The 18248-nt window shown below is 47.9% G+C and overlaps 1 long non-coding RNA gene across 1 annotated transcript; it reads right to left on the reverse strand.

Annotated features, from left to right (window-relative positions):
• Positions 1–265: 265 nt before the first annotated feature.
• Positions 266–16857, reverse strand: LOC148217687 (uncharacterized). The gene is made up of 5 exons (XR_015800859.1): positions 16620–16857; positions 12282–12510; positions 9835–9953; positions 9101–9291; positions 266–582 (listed from the first exon to the last, which is right to left on the reverse strand). It is a non-coding gene; the product is annotated as an uncharacterized LOC148217687 (long non-coding RNA).
• Positions 16858–18248: the final 1391 nt, after the last annotated feature.

An 18248-nucleotide genomic window follows, 5' to 3' on the forward strand; every position in this document is an offset into this window, starting at 1 on the left:
ATCTCAAAAGGTCTTTTCCAGAGGGTCGCTCTTTATAGTCCTTATCCAAAGCGAGCGGCCTCTGGCCAAGAGGTGGGAAGATTTATGGACCATTGTGTGGTGCTGCAGGAGACAGGTACGGTCAAGCAGTCCTCAGTTGGTACAACGCGACCTCTGGTTGGTGCCACGACAGCACAGTCCAGTGAACACAATACACCAGCACGCAGTCACGAGCATCCACCTTGGCCCGGCCAGCAAACCATTGTCGGGAGTCAGCCTGGGTGGGGGTCCTCGAGGTCTCCTTGCGACGGTCGGGAGGCAAAATCGAGGGGAACTTCGGACCGACCCTTACACGGAGGTGGCACTCCTTGCTTGCAAAGTAAATCTATGATTACTGTTATAGGACCAGAAGGAAAGAAAGCATTGATTCGCCCCTATCTGGTGCAGAAACCCATCACCGTGTGGGGAAGAGATTTGCTGTGTGCCTTGTTCGATTTTCCAGCTCTTTGCTCCATTCATTATCCAGCTAGTGACCCTGTGAGTGGAAGCCAGGAGACAGGCACCTGAACACGAAACTGCGCAGAATCACCGGGAGAAAACTGACTGCCAGGAACGGATCAAGAAAAAAGATGGAGTTGTATTATTATTTGTGCAGGTGTATGGTGTTTTTAACCTTTTGTTTTTATTTTTACAAGGAAGCTTTACTCATGTAGTTGGAGTGCCTTTACCAGAAGGTTTTGATAATGTTACTTTTGATAAATATTGGCCATATAATAATCATCACATTTTCCCCACCCCTAGCTCGAGACAACGAACTTAGATTGATAATTCTAGAGTTGATAAATCTGACCTTCAAAGAATTAGAAATTTTAGGCTCATTCACTATGGACAATTATAATTTGTTTCACTGTATAGGAAAAAATGGCTCTCATCTAAGCGTTGATCCTTATCACCCAGTTTATAGTAATATGACTTCTCGGTGTCATCAATCTAAGCTTCTTACATACGATGAACGTCACACAGATCCTTTTAACAAACTTCCTATTTGATTTCCTAAAGGAATTTGGCTCGTCTGTGGAGATAAATTTGATTAATATGAACAATTTCCTTCTCCTCTCTTTCTGTGGGTGTTTCAATCTGCCTTGATTTTTTGGCACATTCTTCTCTTAGGGCAGCTCATAACAAACGATTTTCATTCCTTTCTTCATCTAATTGTTTTTACAAAATTGCAACTAAGTTTTGTAAAGAATCTACGATTGTGTTTTCCTCGCTTCCTCGCTTAGGGCGAGTTTCTACGGCAGCTACAAGAGTGTCCTAGGGTGATGTTATGGTGTTTGTATCTCCAATCGTGTGTCCTGATTATGTTTGGTATTATGTCCTGTGCTTCCAGGACTGAGTCTGAGAGTGAAGCTTTGTTTTGTCTTGTTATCAGCCGGCTCACCTCCCCCATGGTCTATGTTTAGGAGAGGTTTTAGCTCGGTTTGTCTGCTTGCTTGCCTGCTTGCTTGCCTGCTTGCTTGCCTGCTTGCTCGCTTCTGCCTCTTTTTCTTTCCTTCGCTTTGCCCTTGCTTTTTCCTTATTAGTTAGTTCAGCTAGGCAGTCCAACTTTTTCCCTGGACTGTTTTCTCTTCCACCCCGTCCCCTCCCTCTCCTGGATACCATCTGAACCTGTTCCGGACGGGGACCTGGGAAACCCCAAGAAACACCGGGAGTCTACACTCTGTCACCGGCAGCAGCCATTCCCAAGCGCCAGAGACTGATAACTGGGCGACCACTCGCCAGAGAGATTGAACTCGTCATCCCTTCAGAACGGTGAAAGAGTTTTTTGTCAGCTGGTGTTGTCTTTTTTCCCTGTGCTGGGGAGTGTCTTGCTTGTTAAATAAACAGGTTTTTTCTCCCACTCTTCTCCGAGGAAATTCTTCCCGAACCCGGTGGGGTGGGGGGGAGGAGTCGTGGGGTTTGCTGTCTGGGGGCTCCTTCTGGAGGTTTTCCCCCCAAATTTGCCCAAAACCAGGACAAATAAATTGGCGCCCAACTCGAGGCTCGAGAAAGTGGGAAAAAACCCTGTTCTAATAATAATTTGGTTCAAATTCTTTTGTGTTGGTATAGAGCAGTTATTGGCTATGTTGTTGGAATTCATGTCTTTTGGGGTGGAGGCCTGCATGGGTTTTTGGTCCCTAGGGTTTTTTGAAGTCTTAATACCTTTGTGGTCCCTGGGTTTATTTGCTTATCCAGAAATAGCTCTGGTATTGTCCCTAATGCGTAATTTCTGTAGCAGAGGGGCATTGACCAAAATATCCATCGGGCTGGGCTTGGTTTTAATGGCCTGCAGGAGATTTATAAAGGTGCTGGAATCTGTTCCAGGAATGTATGGTTCTTGGTTGTGGTTGTGCACTCAGTTTGTTAGAGGAGAAGCAGGGGATGAGGCTTTTCAGCCTTTGTTCTCCTTCTTCTCCTCTGAATTTGTTACATCCTTATTAGAGAATGTTCAGTTCCCCCTGAGTGTTAAAGAGACCATCTTTCTGGTGTTTAATATAGTAAGCTTTCTCTATACAGTCTGCAGTTTCTCTAGAATGAGAGCTGAGATTTCTAGAGGGGCTGAGACCCCTGACCCCAGAGTAGAGCCAGGCGTGAGGAATCTTGAATGGTGTGGGAAATGGGAGGATATGGGCCAAATCTTAAAGGAATTTTCTGACCCTACATCCTGGGATTTTCCATGTGAACAAATTCAGAACCCAGCTGAGGTGGCAAAGTACCTGAAAGAGAAGTGCCATGGTAATTCTAAGGAGAAGATCATTGCAGTGAGCTGGGCCCTGGCATATGCTTACCGTACCCTGCTAGATACTGTAGGGCAGCAGACAGAGGAAGGGGGACAGGCAGATAAATCAGCCACTATCCCAGTCACTCAGGCTGCAGCCAACACCCCAGGCTCGAGGCCAACAACTACACCAGACAGTGAGCCTAAGCCAGCAGCTAAACCTGTCAGTAAGCCTCAACCAATGGCTGTTGCTACCAGCACGAGAAGTGGAAAGTGCACAGACAAGACTGATCGACCAGTGGATGATGATGATGATGATGATGCAGGAGAAGGACCCTCGACGCCTCCTGACATAAAACCAGGAGTCAAAGCAACTGGTAAAAGATCAGAGGCCAATATTGAGTCTTTTTCCCTAAAGGACCTCCGTGGCCTAAGAAAGGATTACACCTGACGACCTGATGAGTCTATAATTAGTTGGTTGGTCCGTCTTTGGGATGCTGCAGGCGAGGCTACAATTCTGGATGGCACTGAAGCCAGGCATTTGGGATCCCTGTCACATGATCCTGTCATCGACCAAGGAATGATGAGAGGGCCTAACCCTCACAGCCTCTGGGCACGGGTCCTGGACAGTGTAGCACAAAGATACCTGTGTGCAGATGATCTTTATATGCAGCAGACCCACTGGAAGACGATAGAACAAGGGATCCAACGCCTGAGAGAAATGGCAGTGGCAGAGATTATCTTCTCAGATGACATAACAACTAGGAATCCGGACTTGGTACCATGTACATCTGTGATGTGGCGAAAACTTGTACGACTTGGGCCCCATGAATACGCTTCTGCTTTAGCAATAATGAAGCGGGACGAGAGGGATGAGACCGTGCTTGATATGGCAAAGAAGCTCCGAGCATATGCAGATGCTGTGCATGGCCCAACACATGCCAGAATTGCAGCTGTGGAAACACGTCTGCAGAAATTAGAAGACAAGATAGAGGAGAATCATAAAAGACTCAGGGAGGAGATTAAAGAGGACCTTCTCCAAATCTCAGCAGTACAAATTAGAGGCCCTGGTATCCAACGCAGACGTTCCCCTGATGGGGAGAGGAGGTACACCCCACGAGCTGAGCTGTGGTTCTTCCTACGTGATTGCGGAGAAAACATGAGGAGATGGGATGGAAAATCTACTGCTGCTCTGGCACAACGGGTGCGTGAATTGAAGGAAGGCAAGACCCAAAGAGGAAGTTCCACCAAAAGGAGAGCAGCTCCAGTTGCCCGTAGCCAAGCTGCCAGGTATGATGATGATGATATATCTGATCCCCTTGAAGGAACCTCTAAGACATATGCCCAAGGAAAGAAGGATAAACAGGCTTAGAGGGGCCCTGCCTCTAGCCAGGGAGAGGCGAGGGAAAATCGTGTCTTCTGGACTGTGTGGATTCGTTGGCCTGGCACATCGGAACCACAAAAGTATAAAGCTTTGGTTGATACTGGTGCCCAATGCACATTAGTCCCATCAAGATATGTGGGGGCAGAATCTGTTTCTATTGCTGGTGTGACAGGTGGATCACAGGACTTTACCTTGGTGGAAGCTGATGTGAGCTTGACTGGACATGAATGGAAAAAACATCCTATTGTGACTGGCCCAGAGGCCCCATGCATTTTGGGCATAGATTACCTCCGAAGGGGGTATTTTAAAGATCCAAAAGGATTCAGGTGGGCATTTGGGATAGCAGCTGTGGTGACAGAGGGCATCCAGCAATTGAACACCTTGTCTGGACTGTCTGAGAATCCAAGTACTGTAGGACTTCTGAAAGGAGAAGAGCAAAAGGTACCAATTGCCACTTCCATAGTGCATCGCCGACAATACAGAACAACTCGAGATGCTGTGGTTCCCATCCATAAAATGATCCGTGAGCTGGAGAGCCAAGGGGTGGTCAGCAAAACCCACTCACCCTTCAACAGCCCCATCTGGCCTGTGCGTAAATCTGAAGGAGAATGGAGATTGACCGTAGACTATCGTGCATTGAATGAGGCGACTCCACCACTGAGCGCTGCCGTGCCGGACATGCTGGAACTGCAGTACGAGCTGGAGTCCAAGGCAGCAAAGTGGTACGCCACTATCGATATCGCCAATGCATTTTTCTCCATTCCTCTGGCAGCAGAGTGCAGGCCTCAGTTCGCTTTCACATGGAGGGGAGTGCAGTACACCTGGAATCGACTGCCCCAGGGGTGGAAGCACAGTCCTACTATCTGCCATGGACTGATCCAGACTACACTAGAAAAAGGTGAGGCTCCAGAACATTTACAATATATTGATGATATCATTGCGTGGGGGAACACAGCAGCAGAAGTGTTCAAGAAAGGAGAGAGAATCATCCAAATCCTCCTGGAAGCCGGCTTCGCCATCAAGAAGAGTAAAGTTAAGGGACCTGCTCGAGAGATCCAGTTCCTGGGAGTGAAGTGGCAAGATGGACGACGTCAGATTCCTACTGATGTCATCAACAAAATCACAGCTATGTCCCCACCAACCAACAAGAAGGAGACACAAGCTTTCTTAGGCACCATAGGTTTTTGGAGGATGCACATTCCTGAGTACAGTCAGATCGTGAGCCCTCTTTACCTGGTCACCCACAAGAAGAACGATTTCCATTGGGGCCCTGAGCAGCAACAAGCTTTTGCCCAGATAAAGCAGGAAATTGCTCATGCAGTAGCCCTTGGCCCAGTCAGGACGGGACCAGATGTGAAGAACGTGCTCTACTCTGCAGCCGGGAACCATGGTCTGTCCTGGAGCCTGTGGCAGAAGGTGCCTGGTGAGACTCGAGGCCGACCATTAGGATTTTGGAGTCGGAGCTACAGAGGGTCTGAAGCTAACTACACCCCAACAGAGAAGGAGATCTTGGCCGCCTACGAAGGGGTCCAAGCAGCCTCAGAGGTGGTTGGCACAGAAGCACAACTCCTTCTGGCACCCCGACTACCAGTGCTGGGGTGGATGTTCAGAGGAAAGGTTCCCTCAACCCACCATGCCACCAGTGCTACATGGAGCAAGTGGATTGCCCTCATTACACAGCGCACCCGGATTGGAAAACTGAATCGCCCTGGGATTTTGGAAGTAATTACAAATTGGCCTGAAGGTGAAAGTTTTGGTGTCACAGATGAGGAACAAGAACCAGTGACACGGGCTGAAGAAGCCCCACCATATAACCAACTGCCAGCAGAGGAAACACGCTATGCTCTATTCACCGACGGTTCCTGTCGCATTGTGGGGATGAATCGGAGGTGGAAAGCAGCCGTATGGAGCCCCACGCGACGGGTAGCAGAGGCCACTGAAGGAGAGGGTGGATCCAGTCAACTTGCTGAACTCAAAGCGGTTCAACTGGCCTTAGACATTGCAGGAAGAGAGAAGTGGCCAAAGCTTTACCTTTATACCGATTCATGGATGGTAGCCAATGCTCTGTGGGGATGGTTGGAGAGATGGAAAGAGGCTAACTGGCAGCGTAGAGGAAAACCAATTTGGGCTGCCGAAGAGTGGAAAGATATCGCTACCCGGTTAGAGAAATTACCTGTGAAGGTTCGCCATGTAGATGCCCATGTTCCCAGAAGTAGGGCTAATGAAGAGCAGAAAAACAATCAGCAGGTAGATCAGGCTGCAAAGATAGGGGTGTCGAAGATAGACCTTGATTGGGAACACAAGGGAGAGTTGTTCCTGGCTCGATGGGCCCATGATGCCTCAGGTCATCAGGGCAGAGATGCCACATATAAGTGGGCACGAGACCGAGGGGTGGATCTAACCATGGACAGTATTTCTCAAGTTATCCATGACTGTGAGACATGCGCTGCCATCAAGCAAGCCAAGCGGATGAAGCCCCTCTGGTATGGGGGGCGGTGGTCCAAGTACAAATATGGAGAGGCCTGGCAGATTGACTACATCACACTGCCCCAGACACGCCAAGGCAAGCGCTATGTACTGACCATGGTGGAAGCCACCACTGGATGGTTGGAGACCTACCCTGTGTCTCACGCTACAGCCCGTAACACCATCCTGGGCCTTGAAAAGCAGGTCCTTTGGAGGCATGGCACCCCTGAGAGGATTGAGTCAGACAATGGGACTCATTTCAAGAATAGCCTTATCAACACTTGGGCTAGGGAACATGGCATTGAGTGGGTGTACCATATCCCCTACCATGCACCAGCTGCAGGGAAAGTGGAAAGGTACAATGGACTGTTAAAAACCACCTTGAGAGCATTGGGTGGGGGATCATTCAAAAACTGGGAGCAGCATTTAGCAAAGGCCACTTGGTTAGTTAACACCCGGGGTTCCACCAACCGAGCGGGCCCTGCCCAGTCTGAGTCCCTGAATATGGTAGATGGAGACAAAGTCCCAGTGGCACATATCAGAGGTTTGTTAGGGAAGGCAGTTTGGATCAATTCTGCCCCGAGTACAGACAAACCCATTCGTGGGATTGTCTTTGCTCAAGGACCAGGTTGTACATGGTGGGTAATGCAGAGAGATGGAACAACACGATGTGTGCCTCAGGGAGATCTGATTGTGGGGTGAGGCAGCATGAGACAGAAGGAAATACGTAAGTGTCAAAGGTCTGAGCAAGTGAGATAGAAGGAAATGTGTAAGTGTAGAAGGTTTGAGCAAGTGAGATGGAAGAAAATGTGTCCGAGTAAGTGAAAGATGGAAATTTCTACTTGCTGAAGTTTTTACATGCTGTTTAGTATGTTCACGATATGGAGATAAGGGGTGGAATGTCCTAGGGTGATGTTATGGTGTTTGTATCTCCAATCGTGTGTCCTGATTATGTTTGGTATTATGTCCTGTGCTTCCAGGACTGAGTCTGAGAGTGAAGCTTTGTTTTGTCTTGTTATCAGCCGGCTCACCTCCCCCATGGTCTATGTTTAGGAGAGGTTTTAGCTCGGTTTGTCTGCTTGCTTGCCTGCTTGCTTGCCTGCTTGCTTGCCTGCTTGCTTGCCTGCTTGCTCGCTTCTGCCTCTTTTTCTTTCCTTCGCTTTGCCCTTGCTTTTTCCTTATTAGTTAGTTCAGCTAGGCAGTCCAACTTTTTCCCTGGACTGTTTTCTCTTCCACCCCGTCCCCTCCCTCTCCTGGATACCATCTGAACCTGTTCCGGACGGGGACCTGGGAAACCCCAAGAAACACCGGGAGTCTACACTCTGTCACCGGCAGCAGTCATCCCCAGCGCCAGAGACTGATAACTGAGCGACCACTCGCCAGAGAGACTGAGTTTGTCATCCCTTCAGAACGGTGAAAGAGTTTTTTTTGTCAGCTGGTGTTGTCTTTTTTCCCTGTGCTGGGGAGTGTCTTGCTTGTTAAATAAACAGGTTTTTTCTCCCACTCTTCTCCGAGGAAATTCTTCCCGAACCCGGTGGGGTGGGGGGGAGGAGTCGTGGGGTTTGCTGTCTGGGGGCTCCTTCTGGAGGTTTTCCCCCCAAATTTGCCCAAAACCAGGACAAAGAGAAGCTCCCAAAACCGAGCAGAGTACGGTTATCTTGTTGCCCCGTCTGAACTTTGATTCATGTTGCAAAAGAACATATTCTATCAATGGTATTTTCTAGATTAAACCAATTTTTGTTGGCCCATTTTTACCCACCTTGGGACGGTCTGCCCCTATATTTAGCTAATAGAGCACAAAATGCAGCTTTATCTGTTACAGTGGAATTCTCAGTCATTTTGTGAAGGGAAAAGTAAAAACCACAACGGGGAGGTCTATCTCTTAAGTTACCACACACAACGAAACAGCTTCCCCTGTGTGCCCCCCTTCGCTTCCCTGTGCGGGTGAAGAGACCAAACTACTTGGAAGGCAGTCCTTAGTTACAAAACACCGGGTTGTCTCTTAGCTACACCAAGCAGTCAAACATCATAAAAAACAACAACAACAGCGTCCCGCCTTTTGCACCAGTAGATCTTTTGTGAAATTCTGACGACAGAGCCCTCGAGCGAGTGTGGGGATGCTTTACACCAAGGTGTCTGCAGTCTGCGGGAAATCAGAATTACCCCCCTTGCTTTCTAGACAGGCTCACCCTTTCAAGGTGGCCAGCTAGGTGCGGCTGGAGTAAGACTTCCTTCCCCTGCTACAGACTACAGACAACCTCGCATCCCTTCTGTCTGCCAGAAAATCCTGTCCGTGACACCAATTTACCCTCACGATCCGCTTGATACGGGGCGGGGCTCGTGATGGTTCTTTTGATCTCAAAGGTGCAAACAGGCAAATGGCAGGGGACAAAATGAGTTTTTTCACAGCAATGCATTTTTTTTAGATGGCAACAACTCAGTTGCGATCGAGTAGAGAGATATAAGAAACAAAGTACAGAGAGAAAAAGAGAGAGGGAAGGGAAAATAGCTACCAGCAGAGGAGACGGACGTCCTCGTGGTCCTCGGCCAATAGACGGGTCTTCATCCGTGGGGAGTGTAACGAGTTTCTGGAAACCTCCGGGTGCCTTTAAGGGCTCCTACGCTGTTGGGCTTGTTCTCCTTTTTAAAAAAGCGAAGCAGCTAACGGTTGCTGTAAAGTTATTTCTTGTAGAACTGCATCAGTCTCAAAGGCAAAAACAGAGCAAAGCAAAGGCATTAAAGCAATGGCATAAAGCCACGGCATGAAGCCCCGGCTCTCCCCGAGGCGTGTTCTTTTATAGAAACTTCCAAGCAAGCTAAGACACAAACTCGGACCGCTACTCCTTAACCTATTAGAATTGTAGTTTTTTAGCACGCTAGGCTACGTATAAACTACGCACGTGGCCTATCTTGTTTTAACTGAAAAATGTAAGCAATATTCTTGACTATTGTATCTGAAGCTAGGTTCTTGGAGCCCTTAAGGAAACACTAGCATGTTTTTTAACCTTCACTAGAGCATGTGCTACTTCTCAGGCATCTAAGATCTTTTACTCTCTAAAAGCACTTAAAACTTATTTTATTTACTTACTTATTTACTCGCTCCATCTATTCATTTACTCATCCCATTTACTCACTTTACTCATTCCAATGAGCCTTTTGTCCCTTTTATTGTATCCTGGCTTAGCTTTCATAGAAATTTGCCCATCTAGAATTAAAGATGCCTCAATTGTTTTAATAATTACCTTACCTTTAGCTGTTTCTTTTGCCTTTCTGTCCATGTCTTGAGTTTGAGTTGCTAATTTGAATAAACTTATTTTTCTTGTTGTGAGACAGAACCAGGAGTAAGAGAGCAAGGCAGGCCTAAAACTTGAGAGAGTATAAAAGAAAATTTATTAACTACACAAACAAAAAGAGAGGAAAAAAAAATTTTTTTCAGAATAAGAGTTTTTAGATCACTCCTTCCCTCCCTCTCCCAATCTTCATAACAACAAAACAAACATATAACAAATACTTCGGTCAGTGCCCAATTTAGTCTTTCTCAGTTCACTTCTGGAGAAAGAAGCTTCTTCTTGTGGAAGTTGTAGGGATTTTTCCCACAAGAAGGAAAAAACCAGTTCTCTTGTGGTTTTATCTTTCACGATTTGCATCCACCCGGGAACCTGCAACCGTGACGCTCCTCCCAACTCTACAACCGTCCCAAAGTTGTAGATGTGGGCCATGTCTGTCTCATGGGGTATTACTTTTAAGAATGAAATGTTTGACAGCAAAGATTCTCTTTGTCTCCTTTTTCTCTGCTCAGGCTTCATCTTCAGAAAACCAAAATCCCCTTCTTTTCTCAGGACAGAAATTCTCAACACAGGTGCTTTTTAGTCAAATCATCTATTAAATGGAACATTTCCATCCCCCCATGTCTCTTTCCATGGTTTATAGGAATATTCAGTACATCAGTTCATTCCTACGATTTCACAAAAAGATTTTCAGCCATTTCAGCATCTTCTCATTCTCTTTCCATCTTAAAAACTTAGCTCTTACATCACTGACTTCAGAAATCTTCTTATTCCCTTTCATATTCAAAGGAAAGGCTGGAGGCTTTGCAAATCTTATCTGAGCACTAAAGAGTTAAAGTTTAACACAACTACAAGAGTTGGGCCAGGCTCAGGCCGAGCTGGGAGGCAGCTGAGGTGTTAATCAGCCTTTCTGGGGCTGGGCTACAGCCCCACACTGCTCATGGCCACCCGGGCAGGCCCGGCCCGTCCGGCGGCAGCAAGAGTCAGCCTCCCCCCACGCCAGAGCCGCAGGCCCGTGGAGGAGGAAGCCGTGAAGGTCTTATCACACAACTTTTTCTCCCCCTGGCCATCGCGTCCCCCTCGTTGGCAAACGGGGCCCAAGCGGCCTCCCGAGCCTCCCCCCCCCCCGCATGGGGGAGAGGGAAGCTCGGGTTGATGTTACCTGCTCAGCCGCCGGAAGACAAAGAGGGTCGGTTCCGGATTACCTTCCTCAAAATGTGTGTTCACGGGGCGAACTAACTTTCTCTAATTGGCTGTTGCAGGTATCCCAACCCCCACAGAGGAAATTCCCTTAGGAAGAATGTCTTCTGAGTTTCTTCTTCCTAAGTCAACCTATCACAGTCCACCAGCTCATTTCCTTTTTCCAATTCAGAGCTCACTTTTTGGTGTATACATGTTGTTTTTTTCCTTCAGCTAGCTCTAAGGCCCGGGTTAAGGTGATTATTTCAGCCTTCTGTGCAGAGGTATTTGTTGGCAATGGTCCGGACTCTATCACCTCTCTATTGTGGTAACTGCATACCTAGCATGTCTTTTTCCACTGATGCTGTAGCTGCTCCCATCAGTGAACCAGGTCTCGGCGTCCCCGAGAGGGGTGTCCTTCAGATCCGGGCGACTGGAGTAAGCGGCTTCAGTGGTCTCCAGGCAGTCACGGATCACTGGTTCTCCCATACTCCTGCTGAGGAAAGAAGCTGCATTGACGGTGTTAGTTACCACAATTTCAACATCATCTTATTCTGTTAGTATGGCCTGGTACTTTAGAAATTTTTGTGGGGAAAGCCAACGTCTTCCTTTCACCTCTGGGACTGCAGACGCCGTGTGGGATACTGCCACGGTCATCTTCTGGCCTAGGGTGAATTTGCGTGCCTCTCGGATGTTCAGTGCTACCGCTGCAACAGCTCTCAGGCACCCTGGCCACCCCTTGGCTGCCGCGTCCAGCTGTTTGGAGAGGTAGGCGACTGCCCTCCGGTACGGGCCCGGGTCTTGCGCTGGTATTCCCAGAGCAATCCCCTGCTATTCGTGAGAAAACAGAAAGAGCTGTTTACTCACATCTCGAAGTCCCAGGGCCGGAGCTGACATGAGAGCCCTCTTTAGTTGGTCAAAGGCTCGTGTTGCTTCTTTCATCCACTGGAGATCTCTGCTTCCTTTTGTAATCAAGGTATATAGGAGTTTGACTAACAGCCCATAATTGTAAATCCACAGTCTGCACCACCCTGTCATGCCCAAGAAGGTTCTCAGTTCTTTCACCGCTTGGGGTGTTGCGGTCTGGCGTATTGTTTCCTTGCGATCCCGTCCCAAGGTTCTTTGTCCAGCACTAATCTCATAGCTCAAATAGACAACTGTTCATGTCACCATCTGGGCTTTCTTCTGGGATACCCCTGTAGACCCCCAAAAAATTTAGGAGGCTTACCGTCCACTCCATACATGCTTCTTGAGTTTCAGTAGCTATCAGGAGGTCGTCCACATACTGTAGCAGCTGTCCCTCTTCTGATGGAGCTTCCCAGGATTCTAGATCTTTTACCAGCTGTTCTCCAAATATGGTAGGGGAGTTCTTGAGCCCCTGGGGTAGTACGCACCACGTGAGCCGAGTTTTACGTCCAGTTTTGGGATTTTCCCATTCAAATGCAAAAATTTTCTGGCTGGTTTCATGGAGAGAAAGGTAAAAGAAAGCATCCTTTAAATCTAAAAAAGTAAACCGGGTTAGTTTGGATGTTAAACGAGTTAACAAGGTGTAGGGGTTGGCTACCGCCGGTAACAGCTCGCAAATCTTGTACTAACCTGTACGATCCATCGGGCTTTTTTACAGACAAAATAGGAGTATTAAAATCAGATTGACATTTTTTAGTAGTCCTATTTGCAAAAAGTTCTTAATTACTGGACCAATCCCTTCCCTACTTTCCTTTTTTAAGGGGTATTGTCTAATTTTAACCGGTTGTTTTCCTTCTTTAAGCCAGATTTGTACAGGCAGAGCATTCTTTGCTCTCGCCGGTATATTGGAGGCCCACACCCCAGGGAGCAGCTGATCTATTATTTTCTTAATAATTTCTTCTTTGTTTTCAGCCGCAATATCTTTGGTTATTAGCATTAAATTTAACAGTCCCACGTATTGCTGATCATTTACCTCCAAACTAATTTCCCCAGTTTTGAATATTATTTTTGCTTTTAATAGTTCCAATAGATTCTTACCCAAAAGCGCTAATGGAGCATAGGGCGTACGTAAAAACCTGTGAATTCCCCATTGTTTCCCAAACTTATATTTCAATGGGCTACAAAAATAAGCCCTTTCAGATTGGCCAGTTGCCCCCTTTACCGTGACATAATCATCTGTTATTGGTATTAAGGCTTTATTTAGCATTGAATATGTTGCTCCCGTGTTTATCAAAAGTTTTTTTTTCTTTGTTCCCTACTTTTATTGCATCCGGAGGGTCTCCTAGGGTAAGATCCTCTGCTCCGTTCCTCTTTTCAGTCTCCTCTTCTTTGATCATCACCTTTTCTTCCTTCTGGATACCGAAGTTGAAATAGAAATTGCTTTGACTAGAACAGGGGATGGAACATATGCCGGAGTCGGGATAGAAGAAGAAATCTCAGGAGGTGGAGTGGGACCGGAGCAGGGGATGGGACATAGAAATTTCAGGAGGTGGAATGAGGGAATAGGAGCTGAAGCAACTCTAGCTGGCTTTTTTTTTTTTCAGAAGTAGAAGGTAAAGCAGGAGTTGAGGTTAATAACCGTCTTAAATTTGCTTCCCCTCTCACCCCCCTTTGCCTTTTAGCGGGTGGTTCAAACAAATTCCCCGGTTCTTATTCCAGAGGGTTAGCTGGATACACCTTATCAGGGTGTGCGCAGCGTCGGTTTACGGAGCACGTACTGCAACATTATTTTAATTTAGTCTCGTTGTCTTTTTCTAAGACCGATACCAAGGGGTCAGAGGGGGCTCTGGGTCCACAATCTTTCTGTCACTCAGGGTGATTCAGGAGAGAAAAAACCAAAAAAACCCCCAAACGCTCAGCGTAAGTCGCCTCCTCCCATTTCCGTGTCTCAAAAATAACATGAGCCGTAACAAAGTTTCATTATGTAAATGTCCAGCTGAGGGCCACCTGGCTCCCCCCTCAAGTTATAAAGCGGCCACCATTGTGTACAAAACTTTTCAAGGGTCTTTTGGTTCTCTGAGCCTCCGTGCCCCGCTAGCTCCTTCCCATGTGCCAAAACGCACCCCAAAGGACTGGTTTTAGGGATCTCTTTACTCTGGTTAGTTCCCGTCATCCCTCCTTAACAAAACCGGTACCTCTGCTTTAGTTCTTATTATCTTGTCCTTTGCTTCTTGTCCTGCTTTTCACTCAGCAAGACAAGATCCTTGCAATCCTTTCCTAGACTTTTTCTTACAGCCCACAGCTCGGGTACTAAATGTAACTTTCCACTTACCAGCTCCATCAAGGAGCTGTTGTTTACATTTACTGTGCTGGTTAGCAGAAGAACGATAGTAATAGCACCCAGGCACGAGGCCAACCTCTAGATGCACCAAAAACTGCAGGAAAATTCTTACAAATACAAGCTATTTCATTCACTCTTTCTTAACTCTCTAAATTTTCCACAGCTCCCAATCCAAAGCCACAAGTCCTCCAGCAGATGTCCGATATAAACTTTTAAAATATGTTCTCTTATTCCTCCTGTCTGTCCACTAGTTCACTGAATTCACAAACTCCCGTGGGTCAAGCCCAAACCACTGAGGTAAAGGAATTGCTTCTATTCATCCGGTTAGATTGGATCCTTACACTGACGCTGCTCTTATTCTGATTTCAACAATCTGCAAACACAGCCTCTGTACTTAAAATCATATTCATGCCTCATTTCCTAATAAACTCTTTCACTCGGGCTGTGCTTCCCTTATAACTTTTTGCACAAGTCAAAAGGCAGTATTGCCTCAGAAATACAGTTAGAGTGAATATACTGTCTCTGGTAACCACAACGCACGCACCACGGTAACAGCAGGGAGGGAGTTTTTAAGGGTTTCACGCACCCCACTCGCCTCGTTTTTCCCCGGCCGTTTCAGTCGCCCGAGAACTGAACCGCGGGTCCAAACTCCCACTCGCTTCCTGCTAAAAGCACATCTCAAACGAGCTCTCTTTCCCACTCGCTCTCACGATCAGGACACACTCACACGGTTCAAGAACCGTACGCCAGGATTTTGCCTTTACGAGCGCTAGCCCCGCAACGCTAGGGAACAAAGCCCTCTACGGCACAACGAATGGCAAAATCTACTGCCGGACAGAATCGGAGATAGATAAGGATTTGACCGATGTGTCCCAAACCGAGCTGCAGGAGCTATTGGTCAGAGAGCTGAGCAACCTGAACTTTCAAGCAATCGCAAGCGCTTGCCTGTGAACATTTATAACGGTATTTAAGGCGCAGTCAGAACAAGAAAGTGCTTTTTATCACTCGGATCATAGAGTCCCGCGTCTCGGTCTCGGGCACGGCCTCCGTCAAGATGACGGGAGGGATTTTTGTTTCACGGGGAAAAGGGCTACCATTTGGGCCCGGCGCTCAGCGCACAAGACCGAGATTCCGCCCGCCAAAATGCCGAACGGATCGGGATTTCTGCCGGACACAAGCTGCGGCCACTTAGAACCCCGGCTCCCTTTGGAGCCACCAAAGCCTTCTCAAAACCGATACCGGGAGACTGGGGAAGCGAGGATTTTTTCACAGGGAAAAGGACCGCCATTCGTCTCCAGCTCTCCGTGCCCAGGACCGAGATGTTTCACGCTACAATGCCGATCGGACCGGCATTTCTCCGACGCAAAGTGCCACCGCTTAAAACCCCGGCTATTCCTCGAGTGCCGAAAGCCTCCTCTAAATAGGCGTTACGAAACCGGTGAAGCGAGGTTTATTTCACAGACAAATAGGCCACCGTTCGCGTCCGGGGCCCTGCCCCCCGAGACCGAGCTAAAACGCCGCACGGATCGGGATTCGTGCCGGACCCGAGCTGCCGCCGATTAGAAACTCGGCCGTCTTTGGTGTGACGAACACCTCCTCCAAACTCGCATGGGGAAACTGGGAACGTGAGTTTTGTTTCAGAGAGAAAAGCGCCGATGTTCTCGTCCAGGGCCCGTGCCCGAGACCGGGCTTCTGCCCGCTAAAATTTCAAACCGATCGGGATTTCTCTCTGACTCGTTTAGCCACCGTTTAGAACCCTCGATGACTTTGGAGCGACAAACGACTCCCCCGAACTCATATTAGCAAACCGGGAGGATGAGTTTAGTTTCACGGGGAAAAGGCCCACAGTCGCCATTTACGGCTTTGCTTCCGCTTGCTAAAATTCTGAAGGAATCGGCATTTCGCTCACGCCCGAGCCGCCGTCACTTACGAGCCTTGCTGCCTTTGGAACGTGAAACAACTGTTCCCAACTGAAGACTGGGGAACTGGGGGTGAGTTTTGCTTCACAGAGAATTTTCATTTTTACTGTTTCTATTTATAATATAGATAACCCTAAATGGAGGTGTCTGTGAGACTTAGGCCATTCATCTCATTCCTTTCTAGTCCCAACTGCTTAGTCACATTTGCTGCACTGCTTAGCAATTGCTAAGGGGCAATTATGCAGCTTAATAAATTACCTGAGTTATTTAGCTATGCTGATGAAACACAAAGTTTTATTTCTGACCTGATTTCTGCCCTTTTTCTCAAAGCAGTTGTTGCCCAAAGGAAAGTGCTTTCATTTCCCTGAAAACTTTTCTTTTATATTGAGAAAAGACTCACCTTTTTCTCCTTGAATTTCCTCCTCTTGAATTCAAGTCAGGAGAGCCAAACAGCTGCAGCTCTTCTGAGGCCTTTTATCCCTGGTGGGATTTGCTCCTCCTCTTCCTGGGTGTGCCAGGCGGGGCCCAATCAGGGGTATATTAACCCCAGGTTTTGCTGAGGGCCTTCATTCCCTCTCAGGGATCAGCTAGGATAAGGGCTCTCCTGCCACTTCTGTGAAGAGGCTGTTTTTCCTTATCTCAGCTTGTTTTCAGGAAATGCTTTTAGGTATCTAAAGCAGCAAAGGCTTTGAAGATATAGTGAAGAAAACAGCATCAAAAACAGTGAGTATTTGCATCAATGATTTTGGGTTGTGTGCTCAGAGGTGGTAAAGAGCTTTCGGTTTTGTTTTTTTAGGAGGAACACAACTTCCGGAAATTCCAGGTAGCGTCCGGTACTGCACTTGAGATTTTTTCGACTCACTTGAAGCTGACACCTCCTCGGGAACCGGCTGCCAGACCTGGTTCAGTGCTCTGAAGACCCCTCTAAAAGCATTACAGGAGTCCGTGATGAAGCCTTCACCTTCTCCTTTTTGAGGGTGCCATCCGGCGTGCCTTCCACAAAGGCAGAGGACTTGCGGTGAGACCGGGATGTCGGGAGGAGGAGGGTGGGTCAACTCCATTTTCAGCCACGCCTCATCACTTTCTCTCTTCTTAAGCCAGGCATACCCTCTGACGGTGGCTTCAGCCTCTGAGAGCTGTCGAAGCTTATGTCCCGAAGACCCGGGCTTTCTCTGGACACGGTGAGTAACGGAATTGTCAGGTTTTGGCCAATGAGTTTCTTAGCACAAGCAGTGATATTTCCTTTTCTTTATTCTAGCTGATTCGGAAACATCAGCCCGGTGACCGCAGGAACCTCCCAGAGGGCGGGGCCTCCTTCCTTCCCAGCAGACCCGGATTCTCATCCCCGGACTTCGGAGAGATAAGTGGAGGGCTGCCAACACATAGGGGGTGGGAGCGAGGTGGTGGGTGTGGACATTTTAGGGGGGATCTCGGAGGCAGATTTGCAGATGGGGACGTCCAGGAAGCGGCCCCTTAGGCCCCATAAAGATGATCTGTTTGATCGCAGCGCCGAGGCACGCAGGGCAGAGCACTCTCCGTGGGTGTTGCGTCACTTGTCTCTCGTGCTTTTCGTGTCTTTTGTCTGTCTTATGTCGCACCTGTTTTTCTCTAGCCCTTTGAGGGGCATCCCGGAATCCCCGGGGTCCCTCTTAACCTCTCCGATCTCTATATTCATCGGCCAGGTGCCAGCGCCTTTTAATTTTCGGCCGGGGAGCTCAGATATCAGAATCTTATCTCACAATAGTAGCATCCGGTCTGTCTTTTCAGGTCTTGTTCTGAGCTGTATTGACAGCCCTAGCCCTCACAGATCCATTACAAGGAATTAGGACTTTGAAAACATAGGGGGAGCATCGTGACCCCAGGATTCTCAGGCATCCATCTTTGCTCTCGTTGCGATAAATCATCGTGCTAGCATCTTCCTCCAGGCTCATCGGCTGGCTCTCGGTCTCCTCTCGGTCATCTTCTTTTGCATCCTCTCGGTCCTCGGGGTCATTCTTCCCCCCGAGTGTCTTTTCCTCCCCGTGTCGTC

Source organism: Sturnus vulgaris, unplaced genomic scaffold, assembly GCF_052056855.1.
Source record: "Sturnus vulgaris isolate bStuVul1 unplaced genomic scaffold, bStuVul1.hap1 Scaffold_467, whole genome shotgun sequence".
In the NCBI taxonomy this organism is placed as follows: domain Eukaryota; kingdom Metazoa; phylum Chordata; class Aves; order Passeriformes; family Sturnidae; genus Sturnus; species Sturnus vulgaris.